The following is a 20,536-nucleotide window of genomic DNA, read 5'->3' as shown; positions in this document are numbered from 1 at the left end:
TCATGGTACATCAGTCATTGAAGGTTGGCATGCAGGTACAGCAGGCGGTTAAGAAAGCAAATGGCATGTTGGCCTTCATAGCGAGGGGATTTGAGTACAGGGGCAGGGAGGTGTTGCTACAGTTGTACAGGGCCTTGGTGAGGCCACACCTGGAGTATTGTGTACAGTTTTGGTCTCCTAACTTGAGGAAGGACATTCTTGCTATTGAGGGAGTGCAGCGAAGATTCACCAGACTGATTCCCGGGATGGTGGGATTGACATATCAAGAAAGACTGGATCAACTGGGCTTGTATTCACTGGAGTTCAGAAGAATGAGAGGGGACCTCATAGAAACGTTTAAAATTCAGACGGGTTTAGACAGGTTAGATGCAGGAAGAATGTTCCCAATGTTGGGGAAGTCCAGAACCAGGGGTCACAGTCTGAGGATAAGGGGTAAGCCATTTATGACCGAGATGAGGAGAAACTTCTTCACCCAGAGAGTGGTGAACCTGTGGAATTCTCTACCACAGAAAGTAGTTGAGGCCAATTCACTAAATATATTCAAAAGGGAGTTAGATGAGGTCCTTACTACTCGGGGGATCAAGGGTTATGGCGAGAAAGCAGGAATGGGGTACTGAAGTTTCATGTTCAGCCATGAACTCATTGAATGGTGGTGCAGGCTCGAAGGGCCGAATGGCCTACTCCTGCACCTATTTTCTATGTTTCTATGTTTCTCTCTCTCTCTGTCTCTCTCTCTCACTCTCTAACTTTCTCCCGCTCCTATTTATTATGTTGTTATGATTGTACAGGGATGAATCACCGAGAATGATTATTCAGGCCCCACCTCCTTGTTAACAATAGTAAGAAGCAAACATGAGCTGGTGTTACAGGTGGCTCCATAGCTCAGGGGTTAGAGCACTGGTCTTGTAAACCAGGGGTCATGGGTTCAAATCTCACTGGGGCCTACTCAATTTTGTCTTCTGTTCCTGAACTCGCTGTCAATCGGCGACAGGCCGACACCATCAACAGGAACCGACTTGCATCACAGGTTAAATACAGCCCAGAGCACTTTCACTTTCTGTGACCAGTCTGTGACCAAGTCTTCTTCATATCCAGTCTGAGAGCCACCGATATTTGTTTTAGATTCGTTGCGGGATATGGCCGTCGCTGGCCAGGCCGGCATTTATTGCCCATCCCTAATTGCCCCTGGAGAAGGTCGTGGTGAGCAGCCTTCTTGAACACAACTGAGGGTCTCACTTGACCGTTTCACAGGGGCAGTTAAGATTCAACCATATTGCCGTGGGTCTCAATATTCCTCGCTGCCGTGCTCCACCTCACAGTCAACAAGCTCCCCGCTGGAGTGGAACTAAACTACAGAACCAGTGGGAACCTGTTCAACCTTCGCTGTCTCCAGGCCAGGTCCAAGACCACCCCAACCTCTGTCGTCGAGCTACAGTACGCGGACGACGCCTGCGTCTGCTCACATTCAGAGGCTGATCTCCAAGTCATCGTCAACATCTTCACCGAGGCGGCCGAGAGCTCGGGCCTTACACTAAACATCCGTAAGACAAAGGTCCTCCAGCAGCCTGTCCTCGCCGCACAGCACTGCCCCCCAGTCAGCAAGGTCCACGGCGCGGCCCTGGACACCGGGGACCATTCCCCAAACCTCGGGAGTCTCTTATCAACAAGGGCAGGCATTGACCACCAGATCCAACACCGCCTCCAGTGCGTCAGTGCAGCCTTCGGCCGCCTGAGGAAAAGAGTGTTTGAAGACCAGGCCCTCAAACCTACCACCGAGCTCATGGTCTACAGGGCTGTAGTAATAGCCGCCCTCCTGTATGGCTCAGAGACATAGACCATGTACAGCAGACAGCTCAAGTCGCTGGAGAAATACCACCAACGATGTCTCCGCAAGAGCCTAAAATCCTGGTCAATATTTTCTGCATTCTCTCCAACAGGTTCGAGGGGCCGAATGGCAGAGACGGAGTGACTTCGAGGGCAGAGCGACAGGCAATGAGAGAGGGAGAAAGGGTGAGAGTGAACAAGGTCAAGAGAGGGGAAAGGCAGAAAGAGAAACAAGCTGTTCCAGGGTGGGTCACAGAGCTGTTTAACATTTATAACTAAGATCCCTGTGAATTGACAATGAATTTGAGCAATGATGGGAGCTAATTTTGAGAAGGCTCCAGTGAGATTTGAATTCATGACCGCTGGTTTATTAGACCAGTGCTCTAACCCTGAGCTGTGGAGTTACCTGCCTTGGGCTCTGGGCCATTCCCCAGTTAGTGCTATGCATCAATCTCTGTTTCATTCTGTCTTTCTGTGTCTCTGTCTCTCTCCCTCTCTCTCTCTCCCTCTCTCTCTCTCCATCTCTCTCTCTCTCTCCATCTCTCCATCTCTCTCCATTTCTCTCCATCTCTCTCTCTCTCTCCATTTCTCTCCATCTCTCTCTCTCTCTCCATCTCTCTCTCTCTCTCCATCTCTCCATCTCTCTCTCTCTCTCCATCTTTCTCCCTCTCCCCATCTCTCTCTCTCTCCCCATCTCTCTCTCTCTCTCTCCCCATCTCTCTCTCTCTCTCTCCCCATCTCTCTCTCTCTCCCCATCTCTCTCTCTCTCCCCATCTCTCTCTCTAGCTCTATCTCTATCTCCCCATCTCTCTCTCTATCTCTATCTCTCTCTCTATCTCTATCTCTATCTCTATCTCTATCTCTATCTCTATCTCTATCTCTATCTCTATCTCTATCTCTATCTGTCTCATGATGTTTAATGTTGGATCTGGGGAAGCCAAGCTGTTTGATTAGTGAGCCAAAAGCAATGTGAGCAATGGAGAAACAGTGTTATTCAGGTTAAAGCATGTGTTGGGGACTGCTGCCCTGATGTGGGGAGTGTGACAGAACGGTTATGGTCGCGGGTTCGAGGTGTGTTTTCGAGTTTGGGACTCCTGAGGATTGTGAATTCAAACCCCCATTGGGATAAGCGATAAGTTTAATAAACGTGGGTAATTTACAGAGTGACCCCCAGGGGTCAAACACAGGGCCGGGGGATGCATTATGGGTAAAAACACCAACTGGTTCATTTTATCCTTCATCACATCCTGGGAATAAAGGCAGGACGTGTGAAATATCGGGTTATATACGGGTGGCTCTGAGACTGGGTGTGGAAAAGGTGGGATACAGACTGGGGATGTGAAGGGAAAATGCCGTGGGCAGTTTGTAAAGTATGAGCGAGTGGGTCGTGTTGACGGAGTCAGCATGTTGCCGATTGACGGAGAGCTCAGAAACAGGAGCCAAGATTGAGCATCAGAGAAATCTACGGCACAGCAGGAGGCCATTCGGTTCATCAGGCCCTTCCTATCCTCTCAAGTTCCGGAGCAGGTCATATTTACATTGAAGGAAGAGGTCACGCTTCGGGCAATGACATCATTAAAACATGGCCGCCCAGGATGGTGACATCATTAGACCATGGCTGCCCAGGGTGGTGAGATCATTAAAACATGGCCACCCAGGGTGGTGACATCATTAAAACATGGCCACGCAGGGTGGTGAGATCATTAAAACATGGCCACCCAGGGTGGTGACATCATTAAAACATGGCCACCCAGGGTGGTGACAACATTAAAACATGACCACCCAGGGTGGTGACATCATTAAAACATGGCCACCCAGGGTGGTGACATCAATAAAACATGGCCACCCAGGGTGATGACATCATTAAAACATGGCTATCCAGGGTGGTGACATCATTAAAACATGGCCGCCCAGGGTGGTGACATCATTAGACCATGGCCGCCCAGAATGGTGAGATCATTAAAACATGGCCGCCCAGGGTAGTGACATCATTAGACCATGGCTGCCCAGAATGGTGAGATCATTAAAACATGGCCGCCCAGGGTGGTGACATCATTAAAACATGGCCACCCAGGGTGGTGACATCATTAAAACATTGCCACCCAGGGTGATGACATCATTAAAACATGGCCATCCAGCGTGGTGACATCATTAAAACATGGCCGCCCAGGTTGGTGACAGCATTAAAACATTTCCGCCCTGGGTGATGGCATCATTAAAACATGGCCGCCCACGGTGATGACTTCATTAAAACATGGCTTCCCAGGGTGCTCTTCCCAGTGACATCACCGATCACAAGAGCTTCCGTTAGAAGAGCAGGGAGATAGAAAGAGAGAGAGTGATAGAGGGCGACAGAGCGAGAGAGGGAGAGACAGAGTGAGAGAGAGAGTGAGGTAGAGAGAGAGAGAGAGAGTGTGATCGAGACAATGATTGAGGCGGAGAAGTGGCGAGAGATTGAGAATCAGAGAAATCTACGGCACGGAAGGCCATTCGGCCCATCGTATCCGTGCCGGCCGACCAAGAGTTACCCAGCCTAATCCCACTTTCTAGCTCTCGGTCCGCAGCCCTGCAGGTTACGGCACTTCAAGTACTTTTTAAATGTGATGAGGGTTTCTGCCTCTACCACCCTTTCAGGCCGTGAGTTCCAGAACCACACCACCCTCTTACTTGCTTGCTGTATCTGCCTGTTAAAGTTGAAGGGGAACAATTTGCTGAGCTACGGGGCAAAGAGCAGCGGGGGGAGTGGGATTAATTGCATCGCTCTGTCACAGACCCAGCACGCACTCAATGGGCAGAACGGCCTCCTTCTGTGCATTATCATTCCAGGAATGTTCAGTGTTTTAAATGGAGAAAGATTGCAAAGTGCCGCAGTGTCGGTGGGGATGTTGCGCTTTATCAGGGAGGCTTTGAGGATGTCTGTAGTGCAGAATTTAAAGTAAACAGTCAACACCAGCTCTGGGTTCGAAGACTCAAAGAGTTTTTAATTTGTTGCAAGAGTGTGTCATGGCTGCAATCAACCTGTTGCTGAGCTGTCCTGACTTGCTCTCCCTGAACAAAGAAAACACAGGGTTTTTATGCAGTTCCTCGGCCTATAATGGCCGGACATTCAATACATGAGATATACATTGATTTGAATAGTCAAAACCCTGGTCACTCAAAATAAAGGTACGAAACCATGTCTGTCCCCGGTAGAAATATGGAAACATAGAAAACATAGAAAATAGGTGCAGGAGTAGGCCATTCGGCCCTTCGAGCCTGCACCACCATTCAATGAGTTCATGGCTGAACATGCAACTTCAGTACCCCATTCCTGCTTTCCCACAAACCTCACTGTGTTCCACGAGTGCATCAGCACATTGGAATGTTACCTTATCCCTCTCGCCTTGACCCGACGGAGTGTTTCCACTGTGTCACTTTTGACCTCTTGGCCTGTTTAGCTGCCCCTCTGGGCTCCCTGTGGTTCAACAGTTGGGCCTCCTGTAATTGTCTTCAGGTTACACAGCTTGCAATAATTAATCATTCTGATATGTTACTGCCCTTTAAACACCCTTCGCAAGTTGACCACGACAAAAGCCAATGTCAGCTCCTTTTAATTCTCAGATCCATTCTTAAACCCCTTTAATTATAACAGAGCTCGATAGCCCCACTTTGGTGTCCCTTGTAACGTTTCCTCTGCCCACTTTGGGCTCGTTTGCCCGTGAAGGAGTTCCGAGTCGAGCGCTTGCTTTGGGGAGTCTCGTGTCTGGGGGCCATGCGGGACAATGTGGCCCTGCCCAGCGGAGCTGGTCGAGTGTGGTCAGTGCTTCGATGCTGGGGATGTTGGGCCTGGTCGAGGACGCTAACGTTGGTGCGTCTGCCCTCCCAGGGGATTTGCAGGATCTTGCGGAGACATCGTTGGTGGTATTTCTCCAGCGACTTGAGGTGTCTGCTGTACATGGTTCCCGTCTCTGAGCCATACAGGAGGGCGGCTATTACTACAGCCCTGTAGACCATGAGCTGGGTGGTGGATTTGAGGGCCTGGTCTTCAAACACTCTCTTCTTCAGGCGGCCGAAGGCTGCACTGGCGCACTGGAGGCGGTGTTGGATCTCGTCGCCAATTGATCGTGGACAGTGAGGAAGAGAGGGACAGACTTCAGGAAAACATAGAGAGGCCGGCGAAATGGGCAGGCTCGTGGCAGATGAAATTTAACTCAGGAAATTTGGCAGATGGAGCATAACGTGGGAAAATGTGAGGTGATCCACTTTGGCAGAAATAATAGAAAAGCAAATTATAATTCAAACGGAGAAAGATTGCAAAGTGCCGCAGTACAGCGGGACCTGGGGGTTACTTGTGCGTGAAACACAAAAGGTTAGTATGCAGGTACAGCAAGTGATCAGGCAGGGCCAATGGAATGTTAGCCTTTATTGCAAAGGGGATGGAGTATAAAAGCAGGGAAGTCCTGTGTAAGGGGTAGAGAGTTGTCGCAGGCAAAGAGCAGACAGATTAAGAGGGCTCATCAGTATTAGGATGGTCTGAGGAATCGGTGCAGTTCCTCTACCTTACGATGTGGATTATTGTCTATTGTGGGCAACAGTTGCTTATGTGGGTAACGAATTAAGCCTGATGGTTAATTCATCATTAACCTTAGTAACACAGAACAAAGACAGCAGAGTTCAGCAGTTACAATACATAACATTTTGGCTAGAAGTCTCTGGGGAAGAGATAGGAAAGCTAATATTTTGGGAACAGAGCGACTTAGAGACTAAGGCAAAGATCACAGCACTGAACAACATGATTCACAATTGCATGTAGCACTCAGAGCCAGTCTGATAAGAGACGACAAATAAGAACATAAGAAATAGGAGCAGGAGAAGGCCATACGGCCCCTCGAGCCGGCTCCGCCATTTAATACGATCATGGCTGATCCGATCATGGACTCAGCTCCACTTCCCTGCCCGCCCCCTTACCCCTTATCGGTTAAGAAACTGTCTATCTCTGTCTTAAATGTATTCAATGTCCCAGCTTCCACAGCTCTCTGAGGCAGAGAATTCCACAGATTTACAACCCTCTGAGAGAAGAAGTTCCTCCTCATCTCAGTTTTAAATGGGTGGCCCCTTATCCTAAGATCATGCCCCCTAGTTCTAGTCTCCCCCATCAGTGGAAACATCCTCTCTGCATCCACCTTGTCGAGCCCCCTCATAATCTTATATGTTTCGATAAGATCACCTCTCATTCTTCTGAATTCCAATGAGTAGAGGCCCAACCTCCTCAACCTTTCCTCATAAGTCAACCCCCTCATCCCCGGAATCAACCGAGTGAACCTTCTCTGAACTGCCTCCAAAGCAAGTGTATCCTTTCGCAAATATGGAAACCAAAACTGCACGCAGTACTCCAGGTGTGGCCTCACCAATACCCTGTATAACTGTAGCAAGACTTCCCTGCTTTTATACTCCATCCCCTTTGCAATAAAGGCCAAGATACCATTGGCCTTCCTGATCACTTGCTGCACTGCATACTAACCTTTTGTGTTTCATGCACAAGTAACCCCCAGGTCCCGCTGTACTGCAGCACTTTGCAATCTTTCTCCATTTAAATAGCAACTTGCTCTTTGATTTTTTTTCTGCCAAAGTGCATGACCTCACACTTTCCAACATTATACTACATCTGTCAAATTCTTGCCGACTCACTTAGCCCGTCCATGTCCCCTTGCAGATCCTGTGTGTCCTCCTCACACTTTGCCCCTCCTCCCATCTTTGTATCATTGGCAAACTTGGCTACGTTACACTCAGTCCCTTCCTCCCAGTCGTTAATACAGATTGTAAATAGTTGGGGTCCCGGCACTGATCCCTGCGGCAGCCCACTAGTTCCTGATTGCCAACCCGAGAATGAACCATTTATCCCGACTCTCTGTTTCCTGTCAGTCAGCCAATCCTCTAGCCATGCTAATATACCACCCCCAACCCCGTGAGCTTTTATTCTCTCCCTCTCCTCCACCGAAGATGCTGATTCTGGCTGGGTTCAGTTCTGCACTCACTGGTTCCCCTCCACTGTCGGTGCTGACTCTGGCTGGGTTCAGTTCCACAGACATTGACATTGCTCACTTTGTTTCTGGACCAAGATGGCAGGCACATGCACTGTGCTACTCACTTTGGCTTGATGGGAACGCACACATTTTTTCAGGGTTTCATGCACCTCGGGGGCCTGCTTCAGTCAAGAAAATAGTCCATTTTCATTATACATCAGGAGTTCACTGGGTGGTGCTTGATCACAGGAAACCTGTTTTTTAATTGACGGTGAATTTAAATTTCCATTTTAATTTTGAGGAGACCCCAGTGAGATTTGAACTCACGACCCCTGGTTTACAAGACCAGTGCTCTAACCCCTGAGCTATGGAGCCACCTGCCTTGGTTTGTGAGTCACTCCCCAGTTATAAACATAGAAACTTCCAGCGCAGAAGGAGGCCATTTCGGCCCATTGTGTCCACGCTGGCCGACAAAGAAGACAAGAATTAGGAACAGGAGTAGGCCATCTAGCCCCTCGAGCCTGCTCCGCCATTCAATAAGATCACGGCTGATCTGGCCGTGGACTCAGCTCCACTTACCCGCCCGCTCCCCGTAACCCTTAATTCCCTTATTGGTTAAAAATCTATCTATCTGTGACTTTGAATACATTCAATGAGCTAGCCTCAACTGCTTCCTTGGGCAGAGAATTCCACAGATTCACAACCCTCTGGGAGAAGAAATTCCTTCTCAACTCGGTTTTAAATTGGCTCCCCCGTATTTTGAGGCTGTGCCCCCTAGTTCTACTCTCCCCGACCAGTGGAAACAACCTCTCCGCCTCTATCTTGTCTATCCCTCTCATTATTTTAAATGTTTCTATAAGATCACCCCTCATCCTTCTGAACTCCAACGTGTAAAGACCCAGTCTACTCAATCTATCATCATAAGGTAACCCCCTCATCTCCGGAATCAGCCTAGTGAATCGTCTCTGTACCCCCTCCAAAGCTAGTATATCCTTCCTTAAGGTGACCAAAACTGCACGCAGTACTCCAGGTGCGGCCTCACCCATACCCTATACAGTTGCAGCAGGACCTCCCTGCTTTTGTACTCCATCCCTCTCGCAATGAAGGCCAACATTCAATTCTCCTTCCTGATTCCCTGCTGCACCTGCAAACTAACTTTTTGGGTTTCATGCACAAGGACCCCCAGGTCCCTCTGCACCGCAGCATGTTGTAATTTCTCCCCATTCAAATAATATTCCCTTTTACTGTTTTTTTTCCCAAGGTGGATGACCTCACACTTTCCGACATTGTATTCCATCTGCCAAACCTTAGCCCATTCGCTTAATCTACCCAAATCTCTTTGCAGCCTCTCTGTGTCCTCTACACAACCCGCTTTCCCACTAATCTTTGTGTCATCTGCAAATATTGTTACACTACACTCTGTCCCCTCTTCCAGGTCATCTATGTATATTGTAAACAGTTGTGGTCCCAGCACCGATCCCTGTGGCACACCACTAACCACCGATTTCCAACCCAAAAAGGACCCAATTATCCCGACTCTCTGCTTTCTGTTCGCCAGCCAATTTTCGATCCATGCTAATACATTTCCTCTGACTCCGCGTACCTCTATCTTCTGCAGTAACCTTTTGTGTGGCATCGAATGCCTTTTGAAAATCTAAATACACCACATCCATCGGTACACCTCTATCCACCATGCTCGTTATATCCTCAAAGAATTCCAGTAAATTAGTTAAACATGATTTCCCCTTCATGAATCCATGCTGCATCTGCTTGATTGCACTATTCCTATCTAGATGTCCCGCTATTTCTTCCTTAATGATAGTTCCAAGCATTTTCCCATGACAGATGTTAAACTAACCGGCCTATAGTTACCTGCCTTTTGTCTGCCCCCTTTTTTAAACAGAGGCGTTACATTAGCTGCTTTCCAATCCGCTGGTACCTCCCCAGAGTCCAGAGAATTTTGGTAGATTATAACGAATGTATCTGCTATAACTTCCGCCATCTCTTTTAATACCCTGGGATGCATTTCATCAGAGCCACATGGCCCTTGGTCAGTAGCCCTGAAGGTTACATATCAACCTATGAACAATGGCGGACAGGTATAGAGCACCCAGCCCAACCAGTCCGCCCCACACAACTGCGACACCCCTTACACTGAAACATCCTACACTCCACCCCAACCGGAGCCCTGTGACCTCCTAGGACAGGCAAAAAACAGATAAAAACCCAGGCCAATTTAGGGAGAAAAAATCTGGGAAAATTCCTCTCCGACCCATCCAGGCGATCGACACTAGTCCAGGAGATCACACCCGGGCCGTATTCGATTCCCTGCAGTACTTACCATCGTATTTGCTCCGTCCAACAAAAGGTCATCCAGTCGAATCCCCAATTACCAGCTCTAGGTCCGTAACCCTGCAGGTTACTGCACTTCAAGTGCCCATCCAACCATCTCTTAAAAGTGCTGAGGATTTCTGCATCCACCACTCTTCCAGGCAGCGAGTTCCAGATCCCCACAACCCTCTGCGTAAAGAGGCCCCCCCCACTCAAATCCCCTCTAAACCTTCCAGCAACCACTTTAAAACTATGCCCCCTCGTAATCGACCCCTCCACCAATGGAAATAGACCCGAACTATCCACTATGTCCAGGCCCCTCAATATTCTGTACACCTCAATGAGGTCTCCTCTGTTCCAAGTTAGTGCTGTGTGTTTGAAGAATGAGGAGGGGTCAGTGAAACGCTCAGATTGTGTCTCATCCCCCAGACTCCTGCCTCCGTCTCTTCAATATTCGCCTCTCAACATCGATATATCGGGTCTTTCACGTAGTAAAAGTATTGTGTACAGTTTTGGTCTGCTAACCTGAGGAAGGACATTCTTGCTATTGAGGGAGTGCAGCGAAGGTTCACCAGACTGATTCCCGGGATGGCGGGACTGACCTATCAAGAAAGACTGGATCAACTGGGCTTGTATTCACTGGAGTTCAGAAGAATGAGAGGGGACCTCATAGAAACATTTAAAATTCTGACGGGGTTAGACAGGTTAGATGCAGGAAGAATGTTCCCAATGTTGGGGAAGTCCAGAACCAGGGGTCACAGTCTAAGGATAAGGGGGAAGCCATTTAGGACCGAGATGAGGAGGAACTTCTTCACCCAGAGAGTGGTGAACCTGTGGAATTCTCTACCACAGAAAGTTGTTGAGGCCAATTCACTAAATATATTCAAAAAGGAGTTAGATGAGGTCCTTACTACTCGGGGGATCAAGGGGTATGGCGAGAAAGCAGGAATGGGGTACTGAAGTTGAATGTTCAGCCATGAACTCATTGAATGGCGGTGCAGGCTAGAAGGGCCGAATGGCCTACTCCTGCACCTATTTTCTATGTTTCTATGTTTCTATCCCAAGGCAACTCAGTCACACTCTGCCTCAATCTCTCTCCGCCTCAATCTCTCTCCTTCTCACTCAAAGGGGTTGGGTAGAGCAAGGGAAGGGAAGTGGGAGATGAAGGTGAGGGGATAGAGAGAGAGAGAGGAATGAGTGAGAGACGGGAAAAGCAAGATAGTGGCCGGTTGTTCCAGGGTCAGTCTTAGTGCTGTTTAATATCTATAATTAAACCCCTTGTCAATTGACAGTGAATTTAAATACTGAGCTAATTTTGAGTAGGCCCCAGTGAGATTTGAACTCACAACTTCTGGTTAATTGAGATCAGTGCTCTAACCCCTGAGCTATGGAGCCACCTGCCCTGAGAAAGACAGGGGAAGGAGCAGGAAAGAGAGGGGAAGGGAAAAGAGAGTGTGGAAGGAGTGAGAGAGAGGGGGAAGGGGAAAGAGAGGGGGAAGGGGAGAGAGGGGGAAGATAGAGGAGGAAGGAGAGAGAGCGGAAGAAGTGGGGAGAGAATGAAAGTAGAGAGGGAAGAGGAGAGAGGGGGAGTGAAAGGGGATGGAGTGAGAGACGGGGAAAGCGAGATAGCGGGAAAGGGAGAGAGGGCTAAAAAGATGTAGAGAGGGAAGGAGAGAGTGAGAGGGGGAAGGGGAGAGAGAGAGAGAGAGATGGAGAGAGAGAGGAATGTGTCAGTAGTTGTTATTACATCCATAGTCCACTAGGTGGGGCTCTATTAGAGGAAGAGAGAGGGAAGGGGAGAGTGAGGGGAAGGAGTGAGAGAGAGGGAAGGGGAGAGTGAGGGGAAGGAGTGAGAGAGAGAGAAGGGGAGAGTGAGGGGAAGGAGTGAGAGAGAGGGAAGGGGAGAGTGAGGGGAAGGAGTGAGAGAGAGGGAAGGGGAGAGTGAGGGGAAGGAGTGAGAGAGAGGGAAGGAGTGAGAGAGAGGGAAGGGGAGAGTGAGGGGAAGGAGTGAGAGAGAGGGAAGGGGAGAGTGAGTGGAAGGAGTGAGAGAGAGGGAAGGGGAGAGTGAGGGGAAGGAGTGAGAGAGAGGGGAGGGGAGAGTGAGGGGAAGGAGTGAGAGAGAGGGAAGGGGAGAGTGAGGGGAAGGAGTGAGAGAGAGGGAAGGGGAGAGTGAGGGGAAGGAATGAGAGAGAGGGAAGGGGAGAGTGAGGGGAAGGAGTGAGAGAGAGGGAAGGGGAGAGTGAGTGGAAGGAGTGAGAGAGAGGGAAGGGGAGAGTGAGGGGAAGGAGTGAGAGAGAGGGAAGGGGAGAGTGAGGGGAAGGAGTGAGAGAGAGGGAAGGGGAGAGTGAGGGGAAGGAGTGAGAGAGAGGGAAGGGGAGAGTGAGGGGAAGGAGTGAGAGAGAGGGAAGGGGAGAGTGAGGGGAAGGAGTGAGAGAGAGAGAAGGGGAGAGTGAGGGGAAGGAGTGAGAGAGAGGGAAGGGGAGAGTGAGGGGAAGGAATGAGAGAGAGGGAAGGGGAGAGTGAGGGGAAGGAGTGAGAGAGAGGGAAGGGGAGAGTGAGGGGAAGGAATGAGAGAGAGGGAAGGGGAGAGTGAGGGGAAGGAGTGAGGGGAAGGAGTGAGAGAGAGGGAAGGGGAGAGTGAGGGGAAGGAGTGAGAGAGAGGGAATGGGGAGAGTGAGGGGAAGGAATGAGAGAGAGGGAAGGGGAGAGTGAGGGGAAGGAGTGAGAGAGAGGGAAGGGGAGAGTGAGGGGAAGGAGTGAGAGAGAGGGAAGGGGAGAGTGAGGGGAAGGAGTGAGAGAGAGGGAAGGGGAGAGTGAGTGGAAGGAGTGAGAGAGAGGGAAGGGGAGAGTGAGGGGAAGGAGTGAGAGAGAGGGAAGGGGAGAGTGAGGGGAAGGAGTGAGAGAGAGGGAAGGGGAGAGTGAGGGGAACGAGTGAGAGAGAGGGAAGGGGAGAGTGAGGGGAAGGAGTGAGAGAGAGGAGGCGGGAGCTCGGAGCAGCGCGAGTCCGGGGTCGGCGAGAGGCCTATAAAGGCCAGCGGGAGCTCGGAGCAGTCAGTCGAGGAGGCGGGAGCTCGGAGCAGCGCGAGTCCGGGGTCGGCGAGAGGCCTATAAAGGCCAGCGGGAGCTCGGAGCAGTCAGTCGAGGAGGCGGGAGCTCGGAGCAGCGCGAGTCCGGGGTCGGCGAGAGGCCTATAAAGGCCAGCGGGAGCTCGGAGCAGTCAGTCGAGGAGGCGGGAGCTCGGAGCAGCGCGAGTCCGGGGTCGGCGAGAGGCGTGCCGGTGCAGCTACAGGGAGAAGGCAAAGATACAAAGGTGACGTCACAGCCTAGGGGGTAAGTGATTGGCTGGTGATTGGTGAGTAGTTTTTCTTTTTCTTCTTATATTGGTCAGTAACTTTTAACATTGTTATTACCAGTTTAAGTGTATCTAAGGGTTAAGTCATGGCAGGAGAGCTCGGTCGGGTGTTATGCTCCTCCTGTACCATGTGGGAACTCAGGGACGCTTCCGGTGTCCCTGACGACTATGTGTGCGGGAAGTGTATCCGCCTCCAGCTCCTGACGGTCCGCGTTACGGAATTGGAGCTGAGGGTGGATTCACTCTGGAGCATCCACGATGCTGAGAATGACGTGAGTATCACGTGTAGTGAGTTGGTCTTACCGCAGGGAAAGGGTCCACAGCCAGATAGGGAATGGAAGACCAGCAGGAAGAGTAGAGCAAGGAAGGTAGTGCAGGGGTCCCCTGCGGTCATCCCCCTGCAAAACAGATACACCGCTTTGGGTACTGTTGAGGGGAATGACTCATCAGGGGAGGGCAGCAGCAGCCAAGTTCATGGCACCGTGGCTGGCTCTGCTGCACAGGAGGGCAAGAAAAAGAGTGGGAGAGCGATAGTGATAGGGGATTCAATTGTGAGGGGAATAGATAGGCGTTTCTGCGGCCGCAACCGAGACTCCAGGATGGTATGTTGCCTCCCTGGTGCAAGGGTCAAGGATGTCTCGGAGCGGGTGCAGGACATTCTGAAATGGGAGGGAGAACAGCCAGTTGTCGTGGTGCACATTGGTACCAACGACATAGGCAAAAAAAGGGATGAGGTCCTACGAAACGAATTTAAGGAGCTAGGAGCTAAATTAAAAAGTAGGACCTCAAAAGTAGTAATCTCGGGATTGCTACCAGTGCCACGTGATAGTCAGAGTAGGAATCGCAGGATAGCGCAGATGAATACGTGGCTTGAGCAGTGGTGCAGCAGGGAGGGATTCAAATTCCTGGGGCATTGGGACCGGTTCTGGGGGAGGTGGGACCAGTACAAACCGGACGGTCTGCACCTGGGCAGGACTGGAACCAATGTCCTCGGGGGAGTGTTTGCTAGTGCTGTTGGGGAGGATTTAAACTAATATGGCAGGGGGATGGGAACCAATGCAGGGAGACAGAGGGAAACAAAAAGGAGCCAAAAGCAAAAGACAGAAAGGAGATGAGGAAAAGTGTAGGGCAGAGAAACCCAAGGCAAAGAACAAAAAGGGCCACTGTACAGCAAAATTCTAAAAGGACAAAGGGTGTTAATAAAACAAGCCTGAAGGCTTTGTGTCTTAATGCAAGGAGTATCCGCAATAAGGTGGATGAATTAATTGTGCAAATAGATGTTAACAAATATGATGTGATTGGGATTACGGAGACGTGGCTCCAGGATGATCAGGGCTGGGAACTCAACATTCAGGGGTATTCAACATTCAGGAAGGATAGAATAAAAGGAAAAGGAGGTGGGGTAGCATTGCTGGTTAAAGAGGAGATTAATGCAATAGTTAGGAAAGACATTAGCTTGGATGATGTGGAATCTATATGGGTAGAGCTGCAGAACACCAAAGGGCAAAAAACGTTAGTAGGAGTTGTGTACAGACCTCCAAACAGTAATAGGGATGTTGGGGAGGGCATCAAACAGGAAATTAGGGGTGCATGCAATAAAGGTGTAGCAGTTATAATGGGTGACTTTAATATGCACATAGATTGGGCTAGCCAAACTGGAAGCAATACGGTGGAGGAGGATTTCCTGGAGTGCATAAGGGATGGTTTTCTAGACCAATATGTTGAGGAACCAACTAGGGGGGAGGCCATCTTAGACTGGGTGTTGTGTAATGAGAGAGGATTAATTAGCAATCTCATTGTGCGAGGCCCCTTGGGGAAGAGTGACCATAATATGGTGGAATTCTGCATTAGGATGGAGAATGAAACAGTAAATTCAGAGACCATGGTCCAGAACTTAAAGAAGGGTAACTTTGAAGGTATGAGGCGAGAATTGGCTAGGATAGATTGGCGAATGATACTTAGGGGGTTGACTGTGGATGGGCAATGGCAGACATTTAGAGACCGCATGGATGAAGTACAACAATTGTACATTCCTGTCTGGCGTAAAAATAAAAAGGGGAAGGTGGCTCAACCGTGGCTATCTAGGGAAATCAGGGATAGTATTAAAGCCAAGGAAGTGGCATACAAATTGGCCAGAAATAGCAGCGAACCTGGGGACTGGGAGAAATTTAGAACTCAGCAGAGGAGGACAAAGGGTTTGATTAGGACAGGGAAAATGGAGTACGAGAAGAAGCTTGCAGGGAACATTAAGGCGGATTGCAAAAGTTTCTATAGGTATGTAAAGAGAAAAAGGTTGGTGAAGACAAACATAGGTCCCCTGCAGTCAGAATCAGGGGAAGTCATAACGGGGAACAAAGAAATGGCGGATCAATTGAACAAGTACTTTGGTTCGGTATTCACTAAGGAGGATACAAACAACCTTCCGGATATAAAAGGGGTCAGAGGGTCTAGTAAGGAAGAGGAACTGAGGGAAATCTTTATTAGTCGGGAAATTGTGTTGGGGAAATTGATGGGATTGAAGGCAGATAAATCCCCAGGGCCTGATGGCCTGCATCCTAGAGTACTTAAGGAGGTGGCCTTGGAAATAGCGGATGCATTGACAGTCATTTTCCAACATTCCATTGACTCTGGATCAGTTCCTATGGAGTGGAGGGTAGCCAATGTAACCCCACTTTTTAAAAAAGGAGGGAGAGAGAAAACAGGGAATTATAGACCGGTCAGCCTGACCTCAGTAGTGGGTAAAATGATGGAATCAATTATTAAGGATGTCATAGCAGTGCATCTGGAAAATGGTGACATGATAGGTCCAAGTCAGCATGGATTTGTGAAAGGGAAATCATGCTTGACAAATCTTCTGGAATTTTTTGAGGATGTTTCCAGTAAAGTGGACAAAGGAGAACCAGTTGATGTGGTATATTTGGACTTTCAGAAGGCTTTCGACAAGGTCCCACACAAGAGATTAATGTGCAAAGTTAAAGCACATGGGATTGGGGGTAGTGTGCTGACGTGGATTGAGAACTGGTTGTCAGACAGGAAGCAAAGAGTAGGAGTAAACGGGTACTTTTCAGAATGGCAGGCAGTGACTAGTGGAGTGCCGCAAGGTTCTGTGCTGGGGCCCCAGCTGTTTACATTGTACATTAATGATTTAGACGAGGGGATTAAATGCAGTATCTCCAAATTTGCGGATGATACTAAGTTGGGTGGCAGTGTGAGCTGCGAGGAGGATGCTATTAGGCTGCAGAGTGACTTGGATAGGTTAGGTGAGTGGGCAAATGCATGGCAGATGAAGTATAATGTGGATAAATGTGAGGTTATCCACTTTGGTGGTAAAAACAGAGAGACAGACTATTATCTGAATGGTGACAGATTAGGAAAAGGGAAGGTGCAACGAGACCTGGGTGTCATGGTACATCAGTCATTGAAGGTTGGCATGCAGGTACAGCAGGCGGTTAAGAAAGCAAATGGCATGTTGGCCTTCATAGCGAGGGGATTTGAATACAGGGGCAGGGAGGTGTTGCTACAGTTGTACAGGGCCTTGGTGAGGCCACACCTGGAGTATTGTGTACAGTTTTGGTCTCCTAACTTGAGGAAGGACATTCTTGCTATTGAGGGAGTGCAGCGAAGGTTCACCAGACTGATTCCCGGGATGGCGGGACTGACCTATCAAGAAAGATTGGATCAATTGGGCTTGTATTCACTGGAGTTCAGAAGAATGAGAGGGGACCTCATAGAAACGTTTAAAATTCTGACGGGTTTAGACAGGTTAGATGCAGAAAGAATGTTCCCAATGTTGGGGAAGTCCAGAACCAGGGGTCACAGTCTGAGGATAAGGGGTAAGCCATTTAGGACCGAGATGAGGAGAAACTTCTTCACCCAGAGAGTGGTGAACCTGTGGAATTCTCTACCACAGAAAGTAGTTGAGGCCAATTCACTAAATATATTCAAAAGGGAGTTAGATGAAGTCCTTACTACTCGGGGGATCAAGGGTTATGGCGAGAAAGCAGGAAGGGGGTACTGAAGTTTCATGTTCAGCCATGAACTCATTGAATGGCGGTGCAGGCTAGAAGGGCTGAATGGCCTGCTCCTGCACCTATTTTCTATGTTTCTATGTTTCTATGTTTCTATGTTTCTATGTTTCTATGAAGGGGAGAGTGAGGGGAAGGAGTGAGAGAGAGGGAAGGAGTGAGAGAGAGGGAAGGGGAGAGTGAGGGGAAGGAGTGAGAGAGAGGGAAGGGGAGAGTGAGGGGAAGGAGTGAGAGAGAGGGAAGGGGAGAGTGAGGGGAACGAGTGAGAGAGAGGGAAGGGGAGAGTGAGGGGAAGGGGAGAGTGAGGGGAAGGAGTGAGAGAGAGACGGGGAAGAGGAGAGACAGAGGGAACACCAACAATAATGTATATTTATATAGCGCCTTTAACGTAGTGAAACGTCCCAAGGTGCTCCACAGGAGGATTATGGGATAGAAATTTGACACCAAGTGTTACAGGTGGCTCCATAGCTCAGGGGTTCGAGCACTGGTCTTGTAAACCAGGGGTTGTGGGTTCAAATCTCACTGGGGCCTACTCAAAATTAGCTCAGTATTTAAATTTGCCATCAATTAACCAGGGGTTTAATTTTTAATAGTAAACAGCTCTGAGACCGACCCTGGAATGACAGACTCCCCTGTTCTAATTTCTCTCCTCTCTCTTCCTCAAATAGAGCCCCACCTCGTGGACTATTGATGTAATAACTACTGACATGCTCCCCTCTCCTTTCCCCCTCCCCCTTCTGGCTCCAGAGAGTGAGAGATTGAGCTATGGAGCCAGCTGCTCTGGGAAAGACAGGAGAGGAAGGAAAAAGGGAGAGGGGAGAGAGTGAGGAAGGAGAAAGAGAGGGAGAAGAGTAGAGTCTAAAAGGAATGGGAAAAGAAAGAGAGTGAAAGGGGAGAGAGGGAGGAGAGGAGGAAGGTGGAAGGGAGAGTGGGAGCAGAGAGCGACGGCCACATTCCAGGAATGAATCTAAAACAAATATTTGTGCTCAGACTGGATATGAAGAAGACGTGTAATACTTCCTTACTACACAGTATAAATGCACACGAGGCCCATACTTGAGAGTAGGTCACTCTGTGACCAGTTACCTTTATTACCAACACCTCAAGTGATGGAAGTGGGTGGAGCTTCCCCTTTTATACCTGAAAGTCCAGGTTAGGAGTGACTCCCACAAGTTCACCACCTAGTGGTCATTGTTCTCACGGTGTACAACTTAGATCAGATTATACTTGGGTTACAATGCTGGTTGAATACATGACATCACCTCCCCCCCCCCCCCCCAAAGTCTTATTGGGATCACAGGTTGAGTCTCTCTGGTGGTTTACACTCCCTTGCAGAGCGCCTGAGTTGGGGCTCCGGTTGTTGGGCGCTGGCCTGAGTGTCTGCTGTTTGCGGTGCCTCAGGCCTGTCCGGACTGCCCACAGTGACTGGGCTCTCCTCCCTTTGGTTCCGGTGTTCGGTCACCTGTGGAGGAGTGAACCCTATATCGTGTTCTTCCTCTGCTTCTTCTATGGGGTTGCTGAACCTCCTTTTAGTTTGATCCACGTGTTTGCGGCAGATTTGTCCATTGGTAAGTTTAACGACCAAAACCCTCTTCCCTTCTTTGGCAATCACAGTGCCTGCAAGCCATTTGGGCCCTGCAGCGTAATTAAGGACAAAAACAGGGTCATTGACATCAACACATCGCACCCTCGCATTCCTGTCATGGTAGTTATATTGTGACTGGCGCCTGCTCTCAACAATTTCCTTCATAGTGGGGTGTATAAGGGATAACCGGGTTTTGAGCGTCCTTTTCATTAGCAGCTCTGCGGGTGAAATCCCTGTGAGCGAGTGTGGTCGGGATCTATTGGCCAACAGGAGGCGTGATAAGCGGCTTTGTAGGGAACCCCCTTGGATTCTGAGCATCCCCTGTTTGATTATCTGCACTGCTCGTTCCGCCTGGCCATTTGAGGCCGGCTTGAACGGGTTCGACTGCATGCTGGGACATGTCCAATCGCCCTTGTCTGCCAAGAGAACTGTGTGCCGCGTTAACAATGTTGACTCCCTGGTCGTTTGCCGCATTTGAGCCAAGATTTTTGTCAAACATCATTCTGGTCTCTTCCTCCCCTGAGATAAATGTCTGGGCTATCAGAGCCGCCGCTTCCAAGGTCAAGCCTTTGGTCTCAGTCAGTTTCCTGAAAACCCCAGCGTGCCCGATGCCCTCAGTAAAAAAAAGTCTCGCAGCATCTCCGCTCTGCATGCATCTGGGAACTGACATCGGCTCACCAGTCGCCGGAGATCTGCCACGAAGTCAGGAACGCTTTGCCCTTCTCACCGCCGGTGCGTGTAAAACCGGTGTCTCGCCATGTTCATGCTGCTCGCCGGTTCAAGGTGTTCCCCAATCAACTTACTGAGCTCTTCGAACGTCTTGTCCGCCGGCTTCTCTGGCGGTAAAAGGTCCTTCATCAGGGAGTACGTTCTGGATCCACAAACCGTCAGGAGATGAACCCTGCGTTTGTCGGCCGAATCCTGTCCCAACCATTCCTTAGTGACAAAACTTTGCTGTAGTCTCTCAATAAAGTCGTCCCAATCATCACCAACACAGTACCTCTCGTCTGTGCTGCTAGTGGCCATGCTCGCGAGGTTTAAATCCCAGTTTCTCGTCGCCAATGATATGTCCTTACTCTACAGTACAAATGCACACAAGGCCCCGACTTGAGAGAAGGTCACTCTGTGACCAGTTACCTTCATTACCAAGACCTCAAGTGATGAAGCTTCCCCTTTTATACCTGCAAGTCCAGGTTAGGAGTGTCTCCCACAAGCTCACCCCCTTGTGGTCAATGTTCTCAAGGTGTACACCTTAGAGCAGCTTGCATTGATAGTCGAACACATGACAATGTGGTTACAGACTGGTCATGGAAAGTGAAAGTGCTGTACTTAAACTGTGAAGTGAGTCGGTTCCTGTTGATGGTGTCGGCCTGTCGCTGATTGACGGCAAATTTAGAAACAGAAGCCAAAATTGAGT

The 20,536-nt window shown here is 49.5% G+C and overlaps 3 non-coding genes across 3 annotated transcripts; 2 read left to right on the top strand and 1 right to left on the bottom strand.

Moving 5' to 3' along the window:
- Nucleotides 1-871: 871 nt before the first annotated feature.
- trnat-ugu (transfer RNA threonine (anticodon UGU)) lies at nucleotides 872-944 on the top strand. The gene has a single exon. It is a non-coding gene; the product is annotated as a tRNA-Thr (tRNA).
- A 7,184-nt stretch (nucleotides 945-8,128) lies between these two features.
- Nucleotides 8,129-8,201, bottom strand: trnat-ugu (transfer RNA threonine (anticodon UGU)). The gene has a single exon. It is a non-coding gene; the product is annotated as a tRNA-Thr (tRNA).
- A 9,791-nt stretch (nucleotides 8,202-17,992) lies between these two features.
- On the top strand, nucleotides 17,993-18,065 carry trnat-ugu (transfer RNA threonine (anticodon UGU)). Its single transcript has one exon. It is a non-coding gene; the product is annotated as a tRNA-Thr (tRNA).
- Nucleotides 18,066-20,536: the final 2,471 nt, after the last annotated feature.

This window comes from Pristiophorus japonicus, unplaced genomic scaffold, assembly GCF_044704955.1.
Source record: "Pristiophorus japonicus isolate sPriJap1 unplaced genomic scaffold, sPriJap1.hap1 HAP1_SCAFFOLD_1237, whole genome shotgun sequence".
Classification (NCBI taxonomy): domain Eukaryota; kingdom Metazoa; phylum Chordata; class Chondrichthyes; family Pristiophoridae; genus Pristiophorus; species Pristiophorus japonicus.
This window is presented reverse-complemented; position numbering and strand designations above follow the sequence as displayed.